Here is an 8,704-nt window from a genome sequence, read left to right on the forward strand (position 1 = left end):
CTGAGACAGGGGCATATTTAGCTTTGCCTTTCTCTCGAACTATGTTTGGCTCTAAAACTAAAAGGAAAGCTAGAGAAGAGTCGGGGGCTTCCTCAAAACCTGGAACCAATAGCTCTGCCAATGCTAAAGGAAAAGCCAAGAATCAGACCACTAAAGCGGTTAAGGCAGAACCAAAAGAAGAATGGGGGAACCAGGCTGAGGCTAGGGATGAAGCAGTGACCAGGACACAGCCAGCCATTTCCACTGAGCCCAAGACTGTGACCTGGAAACTAAAAAAAAAAAAAAAAAAAAAAAAAAGAAAGAAAGAAAGAAAGATAAGACTAATGCTAGAGTCATGGCTCAGGCTAAGACAGAACTCCTGGCAGAGCCTGCTTTAGTGCCTCACACCAAGTCAGATGCTCTGCCTACGTCTGTAGTCATTACTGTAACCAAGTCTGAAGTCAAGGTTGACACTGGAATTGAGGCATCTGTCAAGGGCTCTGTCAAGGCTACTGATAAGCGCAGTATTAAGCACAAGCCTGAGATAAAGAAAGAGGTTTGTGTCAAATCCAGGGCTGGGGACAAAGCTAGTATTGTCATCAACACCACTGATGAGGATGAAGATTATGTGTGCTCCTGGTTTTGGACTGGAGAAGAGCCTAGTGTAGGGTCCTGGTTCTGGCGTAAAGAAGAAAATCTTCTTCGAGTTTATCAGCCCCCACCAAAGGTTGAGGAAGAATCGGAACCCCCAGATACATTCGACTATGCTTAAAAAAAAAAAGGCTGCAGCATGGTTAAGGGGCAGGTTTATTGTCCTGGTCCCCATTGAGGAATCGCAGCCATCTTTACCTCCAGATGGGAACTGGACTCTGGTTGCAACCTTAATTGAAACTCCCCTGGGTATTCGACCTTTGACCAAGATCCCACCTTATGGTGGACCTTACTTCCAGACTTTAGCTGACTTAAAAAACCAAATCCTGGACAAAGAAAAGTATGGACCCAATCCAAATACCTGCTGCTGTAAATCCTGTACCTTTAGTTTAGAGCCTGTTGAGTTTGATAAACCTGTTGCCCTACTTAAGTTAACTAGGGATTCGTTTATTCATGAGATAGCTACAATGATAATGGGGATCAGTTCTGCTTACCCATTTACTCAAGATATTGTTCATGATGCTGGTATTACTGTTATGATTGAGAATTTTGTCAGTAACCCAAATGCTAAGAAATGCCCTAGAACTTTAAATATAAATGCCGACCCCGACGCCCCCGAAGAAGGGAAAGAAACCGAAGCACATGTAAATAAAGTTTGTAGGGACATACTCTGTTGTCCTTTGAACTGCTCTGTGCAAGTGGAGGAGCTAAAGCTGTTAGTGAGCTTGAGTGTGAAATTTGATTGTCACCACGTGGTTATCTATTATGTTCGCTATTTCATCTCACTGTTAAACAAAGGAAGTGTCAAAATCAAGTTTCAGATTTTAAGGGTCCTTTTGTCTTTGTCAAAAAAATCAAGCGAATACAAGAGAACTGATCAGTGCTGAAGTAATATCCTCACTGGTTGCTCTGTTTCACAAGAATGAGTCAAAAGCTAATATTCTTCATATCATTGAAATATTTGAGAATATAAATTTCCAATTCAAAAATAGGGCAAAACTATTTACTAAGGAAATGTTCACTAAATCTGAACTTATTTCCATATTCCGGGAGGCAAAAGAGTTTGACTAGAAACTCCAAGACTTAACAGACCACAGTGACCCTGATGTGAGAGATAAAGTTATCCGATTAATACTCAAGCTCTAAGTAGCTGTATATTCTCACAAAGCCTTGAACATTTTTGTCTTTTCAATATAAATCGAATGCTTATTATAATTATAAATTTGATAACTTATGCTCTCTGTGTTGAGGATGCTAGCCATCTTGAAAGATTGAATACTTGCTGGTTTTTATTGTGCTATATAATATAAATTAAGGTATTTTGGTATTTCTGTAATGTAACCCAGTACTGAACCTATTCGTTCTAAATAAGCTATATTTCTGTGCATTATATTAATATAGTGTATTTTCATATCCCATTTACATGTTTTTAATAAAGTTGCATGCTAAACACAATGAAAAAAAAGAAAGGTGGTTAAAGCATTTAGGAAATATTATTAAAAGCCAGGTTGAGAAAAATTTAAGCCTATACTAAATCATCTTGTCTCCCCACCTATGACAAACAGTTCTTTCCAACTGTGAGCCAAAATAAGCCTGTTATGTATTTATTTTATGTGTATTAGTACACCATTGCTCTCTTCAGACATACCAGAAGAGGGCATGAGATCCCATTACAGATGGTTTTGAGCCACCATGTGGTTGCTGGGAATTGAACTCAGGACCTCTGGAAGAGCAGTCAGTGCTCTTAACTCCTGAGCCATCTCTCCAGCCCTAAGACTTTTATCATAGGCTGTTCTTGTCATATATGATGTTGCACAAACAGAAAACATTACCAATTTTTCTGAAAGCAACTATTTTTCTGATCTCCAATTTCCAGTGTCACTATTAATCTCCCAGGGTACATTTTTCTTTCAGGAATTATTCACAATAGGATCTAGGATTACACAGCACTCTTTGGGAATTTCTCTGGTTGTCAGAACAAACCTCAAACCTCAAAGAACAGCAAGTGCTCTTTTTCACTGAGTTATCTCCCCAGCTCCAATGGTTTTGTTTTGGTTAAATGAGGTCAATGGAGCCTGATACCACATCTGGTTTATGCTATCTGGAGATGAAATTCAGGGCTTGCTGTGTATTGGACAAAGCCCTATACTAACTGAACTACATCCCAGCTATCTCCTCACCTGTTATCTCTGTTTTAAACCTATATGATTTCTATACCACAACTCTTTCTCTCATTCTATATCTCATAAGATGAATTAAATATCTATTTTTTTATATATTTGAAATACAGAAAGATGCAGTTGCACAGATATATATGTAGATAGATAGATAGATAGATAGATAGATAGATAGATAGATAGATGTGGATATACATGGAGAAACAATTTTAAGACTCAGTTTTATTTGTATGTATTTTTGTGTGTCTCTGTATGTATGTAAGGTACAGGTACTCAGATTCCATAAGAGGTAGTTGGAAAGCTTGGATCTGGCATTAAGGAACATGTGAACTGCCAAACTCTAGTGCTAAGAAATCAACTCTGGCCATCTGCAAGAGCAGCAAGGGCCCTTTATATTAGTTTTCTTTTGAAACAGCATCTCAGTATGCAGCCTGGCTGGCCTGAAAGTGGCTATGTAGACCAGGCTGGCCTAGAACACAGACATCCATGCTACTGGCTTCAAACTATTTGGAATAAAACAAATTTGCCCATGAAATGGGCTAATTGTAAATTTTTCTCATTGATAAGTCACTAAAGGGGCACAGGCAGTACTTCCTCAAGGTTGTCCACACTGAGGATGTCAAACACCATTGATTTTTTTCATTATTGGCTGCATTCACATCTAGAGGAGAATCTTGCACACTGAATGGATGCTAGGTTAATAAATGTTCTTTTAAAGTATGATGTTCATTGACCAAGTCCTTTATGTACAAATTGTGAAGAAGTCGGTCATTAATATGGCCACCTATTTTCCATAGAAAACTTTGGAAGCATTAAGAAGCCCTTAAGCTGACTATGAGAATTCAAGTAATCAAAATCACTGATGCTATCTTGGAAGTTTAGATAATATATTTGTTGTAGACAACTGGGTAAGGGATCAGTTGCTGATGAATAGACTTTTTAAAAATTTTATGTTGTGGGAAGAACAATAAAATTTAACTACATTGTTTTGGAGATGAGGCTGGGCATGAAGAAGAGCTCTACCCACCCTGTGTAGCAACAGATGCAGGTTCAACATTTTGGAGAAATAGTTGTTCCTTAGGCAGGTCCTTTATTCAGCTATTTGGAATGAGATCCACTACCTGTAAATGAGAGGAGTGTAGACTGGCTGCTGTAGAGTTCTGTGAAGTTTGCAAGCACCTCTGTTCATGTCACTTGCAGTGATGTGACCCTGAGTTCAATCCTCGCTGGTCACAAGTCACGTCCTGGTTGGAGGCTCTGGGCCCAGGGTTGGAAATGCTGCTCTGAGATGTCAGCTTCCAGCACCCTACAGCCTGTGATTTGCCTGGAGGTGACATATCCCTCTTGGGAGTGTTGGAACAAGGTTCAGCGATTCCCTGGTGATCACCTGTTTTGTTTTCTGATCTCTTATTAACAGCCTTCTCACTGCTGTTGGCATATGTGACTCAGTGGATTATCCAAAGCAGTGCTTCTCAACCTTCCTCATGCTGGAACACTTTAAAACAGTTCCTCATGTTGTGATGACCCCCACAATCACATTACCTTTTTTGCTACTTCATAACTGTCATTTGTTTTTTAAGTACAATGTAAGTATTTTTGGATACAGAGGTTTGCCAAGGCAGTTGCAACCCACATGTTTAAAACCACTGATATAAAAGGATGTGGTTAGTCCACTGTTGAGAACTAGATTATAGTTTACTATGTAAATCTATGGAGTTGTTATTTCTCTTTGATTCTGTTAAATGGACGTATAATTCATGTACATGAGGCTATTAAGGTGTTTCTTCATAGCAATAGAAACCTAAGACAGTTTAAAATATTATTTAATACTAAAAATACTCTCTAACAGAATTCTTCTAATGTAGGAGAACATGGTGGTGCATACCTGTAATGCTAGTCATTGAGAAGCAGAGGAGTTCAAGCCTTCCTGAACTAGAGGGGATTCATTTCTTAAAGAGAAAAAACAAGGACAAGAATACACGTTGCAATTAAATACTTCCTGTCTACAAATCTCACCTGAAATGTTACTGCAATCTTTTCTCCACACACATAAGTAGACACACTTCAGATTGTCTCAGGTGAACTAGCTGGCATTGCACACCAGCATGAGGATTAGGAGTCAAGACCATGGAGATCCATGGTAGAGGGGAAACACAGGGTCACTCTGATAGACTGTCCAGAGAATGAACTGGGGAAATTTAGACAACAGCAGTCAGAGGAGGTGAGCCAAGGCTAGAAATCTCTAGTTTATTTGCAAAGAAATAAAGGAAATGAAACAGAGCAGACCAGGGAAGAGTCCTCCTGTCCTGTACTTTAGCTTAACCCTCATGCAGATGAACTTGGTGGGTAGGCAGCAATCACTGACTTCTGTTTTCTTCTTCTTCCATGTTTCGAGAACAGTAGAGTGAACCTTCCTCAATGAAGCACTGAGGACAGGTCTAACTCTCTGTAGAAGATTTAAACAAAGCTGTATGGGGCCGGGACACTCAGGAACACATGGGAAAATCTGCCAGGAATAAGTGAGGGTGGCTTGGATGAAAACTATCAGAAGCAGTGTGTGATGGCAAGAATCATGTACCTTATTAGCAAAGTTGAAAAGGAAATATTAGAAAGCAGAAGGGAAAAGTCCAGAACTCATAAAGGGTGGACTGTAGTTCTAGCAAGCACCCTCACTGAATAGCTATGGTAAAGACAGAAGGCCCCTGAAAAACTCCATTGTGCACTCAGTAACAGATATTTTAATTCAGGAAAGAGGGAGAAAGATAGACAAATGTTGCAAGCAGTCACAGCAGGAGCAATAGTGGAAAACACTCTCCACTCAGTACCCAACTAGAGCAGTTGTTCAAAGACCTCTACTGAGCTCATGGTTTGTTAGTTCCAGACCCTCTAGTAACCACACTCTCAGGACAGTCAGAGAATTGGAGTATATCCATAAACCTGGCAGGTTCACATATAAAGGAAGGAAGAAGCTTTAAATCAGACAGTGCAGCATTCAGTGTGGTAGAAAACTTGTCAGACCCAGAGTCTGCACAGACCATTGACACAGGTTCCATCCAGTTTAAGTGTGTGCTCACAAGATGACAGGATGATCCTTATAGAGGTCAGGCCATGTTTCAAAATGAGACTGTAGAAGACATGTCTAGAGTGTCAGCAGCATCTGAGAACTGACTCATGGGATGTGCCTAGTGCTGGAACCTCTACCCTCTGTGGTGTGAAAACTGTGAATGATTGCCCAGGGGCACAGTAGACATCTGGGAATCCAGGGAGGACTCCCATGGGAATCAAGGCTACAACCAGAAAGTAGGTGGGACTGCATTTTGTCTTTATATCCCACAGAACTGTCCATCTCCCCAGCTCATCTAACCCTCCTCAATTTATGATACAATTGGTTCTACAAGGCTGCTGTCTTGTCACAGCAGGCAATGCATTCAGCCCAGTGTAAGCCAATTCTATGAGGACATCACACTTCATTTTCTGTATCAGGTTTTACTCATGTTTAGTACATGAATCAACCACCTATCATGGTAAGAAATATCAAAATACTAGACACATATGTACCTTCAGTAAAGAAGTGTGATATTGTAGTTCAGTGAAAAGGAAATTTAGTCAGTGATGGAGATTTCTAAGGAGCCTCTGCTAAGGGAGGGCTCGGTGCCATGGCTGTGCTGAAGACATTCCCTCAGCAAGTCCCAGAGCCTCCTCTATTCCTGTTATTCAGTAACACGCTTCTGGCAAAAAAACCAATTGGAACCTAAGCAATAGCTGGCCTCAAGGCCATTGTATTCTTCAGGGAGGGAGCTACTGATATACAGGAAGTCTTTCTCATTCTGTATGACCATTGCTTCCCATCTCACATCCTGCCATGCAACAGCCACAGAGCTAAGGAAGCTATCCCATGCCACAGATGCAAACTGTGGCACCAAGATAAGATCAGACCTAGTAGAAGATGCCCCTGTGAACACAGAAGTGGGAAAACGATGCTGCAACTACATAGGCCCCAAGAAATGGATAAGGGTCCTTAATCTCTGAGATAGTAAATGGTGGCAATAAATGTGGTTGCTTGAAAAATTTAAAAGGTCCCCAGGTACAGAATTTTGGGCTGTATATTTGTGCCTTGAGGATCTTTGGAAGGTCAGTGTGGTGTCACAGAGGGATACAGGAGAAATTTTGAGTGGAGTTCATAAGAGATCTGTTAGTAGTGCATTATCTTTTTCACTTCTTGCCATTGTACACTTGGAATCCTATGAACATGGCCACTGACAAAGCAGCCAACTCCATCCTAAAGTTCTTGATCCTCTTAGGATCTGTGTGGTCTCTGATAACCAGAAAGCTGCACATTAGTGAAATTGGACTCAGCACACCAGTCAAAGACTGTGACGTGACTAGGCAAAGAAACCGTAGATCAGCAGCATAGATCGACATGTCAGGGATATATGTAGGCCTTTGTTTTCTTTTCCTTCCTTGATTCTGTCATCCAGATCAGCATCTTGGCTAGAACTCAGATAGATGTCAGCAGGTTAGGTATGGTGATCAGGGTAAACTTGTCACGAGACACTGCTCCTAGGATAAACGGGACTAGAGCTGAATTTGCAGTCAGGAAGCCAGGATATGGAGGTTTGTCCCCTACAATTAATCTTTTCACGACACCTCAGGTCTCTGTACCTCCTACTGGATACTCTAAGAGAAGGCAATCAGGCCTTCCGGTCCACTCCAGCACCAGGGTTCCTGGCCCGGGGAGTCTCTAGACACCCGCAGGGACCCACACAGGATCCCCCACCAGATCCTAAGACCTCTGATGAGTGGAACACAGCATCTGCTCCAATCCAATTGGGTGGGACCTGAGACTGCATTATATAGGAAGCAGATAACCGGGCCTTATCAAGGGCACGAGTCCCTTTCCGTCCACTCCAGCACCGAGGTTCCTTGCGCGCAGAATTTCTGGACACCCCCAAGGTCTTCACTGGACCCTCCATGGGATCTTAAGACCTCTGGTGAGTGGAACACAACTTCTGCCAGGAGGCAGGTTCTAACACTAGATATCTGGGCACCTTCCCTGCAAGAGGAGAGCTTGCCTACAGAGAGTACTCTGACCACTGAAACTAAGGAGAGAGCTAGTCTTCTAGGTCTGCTCATAGAGGCTAACATAATCACCTGAGGAACAAGCTCTAACCAGAGACAACTATAACAACTAGCTCCAGAGGTTACCAGATGGTGAAAGGCAAACATAAGAATCCTACTAACAGAAATCAAGACCACTCACCATCATCAGAACAGAGCACTCACACCCCACCTAGTCCTGGGCACCCCACGCACCCAAAAAGCTAGACCCGGATTTAAAAGCATATCTCATGATGATGGTAGAGGACATCAAGAAGGACTTCAATAACTCACTTAAAGAAATGCAGGAGAACACAGCTAAACAGGTAGAAGATCTTAAAGAGGAAACACAAAAATCCCTTAAAAGAATTGCAGGAAAACATGACCAAACAGGTGATGGAATTGAATAAAACCATCCAAGACCTAAAAAGGGAAGTAGACACAATAAAGAAAACCCAAAGTGAGGCAACGCTGGAGATAGAAACCCTAGGAAAGAAATCTGGAACCATAGATTCGAGCATCAGCAACAGAATACAAGAGATGGAAGAGAGAATCTCAGGTGCAGAAGATTCCATAGAGAACATCGGCACAACAATCAAAGAAAATTCAAAACGCAAAAAGATCCTAACTCAAAACATCCAGGAATTCCAGGACACAATGAGAAGACCAAACCTACGGATAATAGGAGTTGATGAGAATGAAGATTTTCAACTTAAAGGGCCAGCAAATATCTTCAACAAAATTATAGAAGAAAACTTCCCAAACCTAAAGAAAGAGATGCCTATGATTATACAAGAAGC

At 41.4% G+C, this 8,704-nt stretch overlaps 1 pseudogene; it reads left to right on the plus strand.

Moving 5' to 3' along the window:
- LOC110287950 (armadillo repeat-containing X-linked protein 5-like) lies at window positions 1–1,776 on the plus strand (annotated as a pseudogene).
- The last annotated feature ends 6,928 nt before the right edge of the window (window positions 1,777–8,704 follow it).

The sequence above is a fragment of the Mus caroli genome, unplaced genomic scaffold (assembly GCF_978045245.1).
Source record: "Mus caroli unplaced genomic scaffold, Mus_caroli_1 scaffold_18, whole genome shotgun sequence".
NCBI lineage: Eukaryota > Metazoa > Chordata > Mammalia > Rodentia > Muridae > Mus > Mus caroli.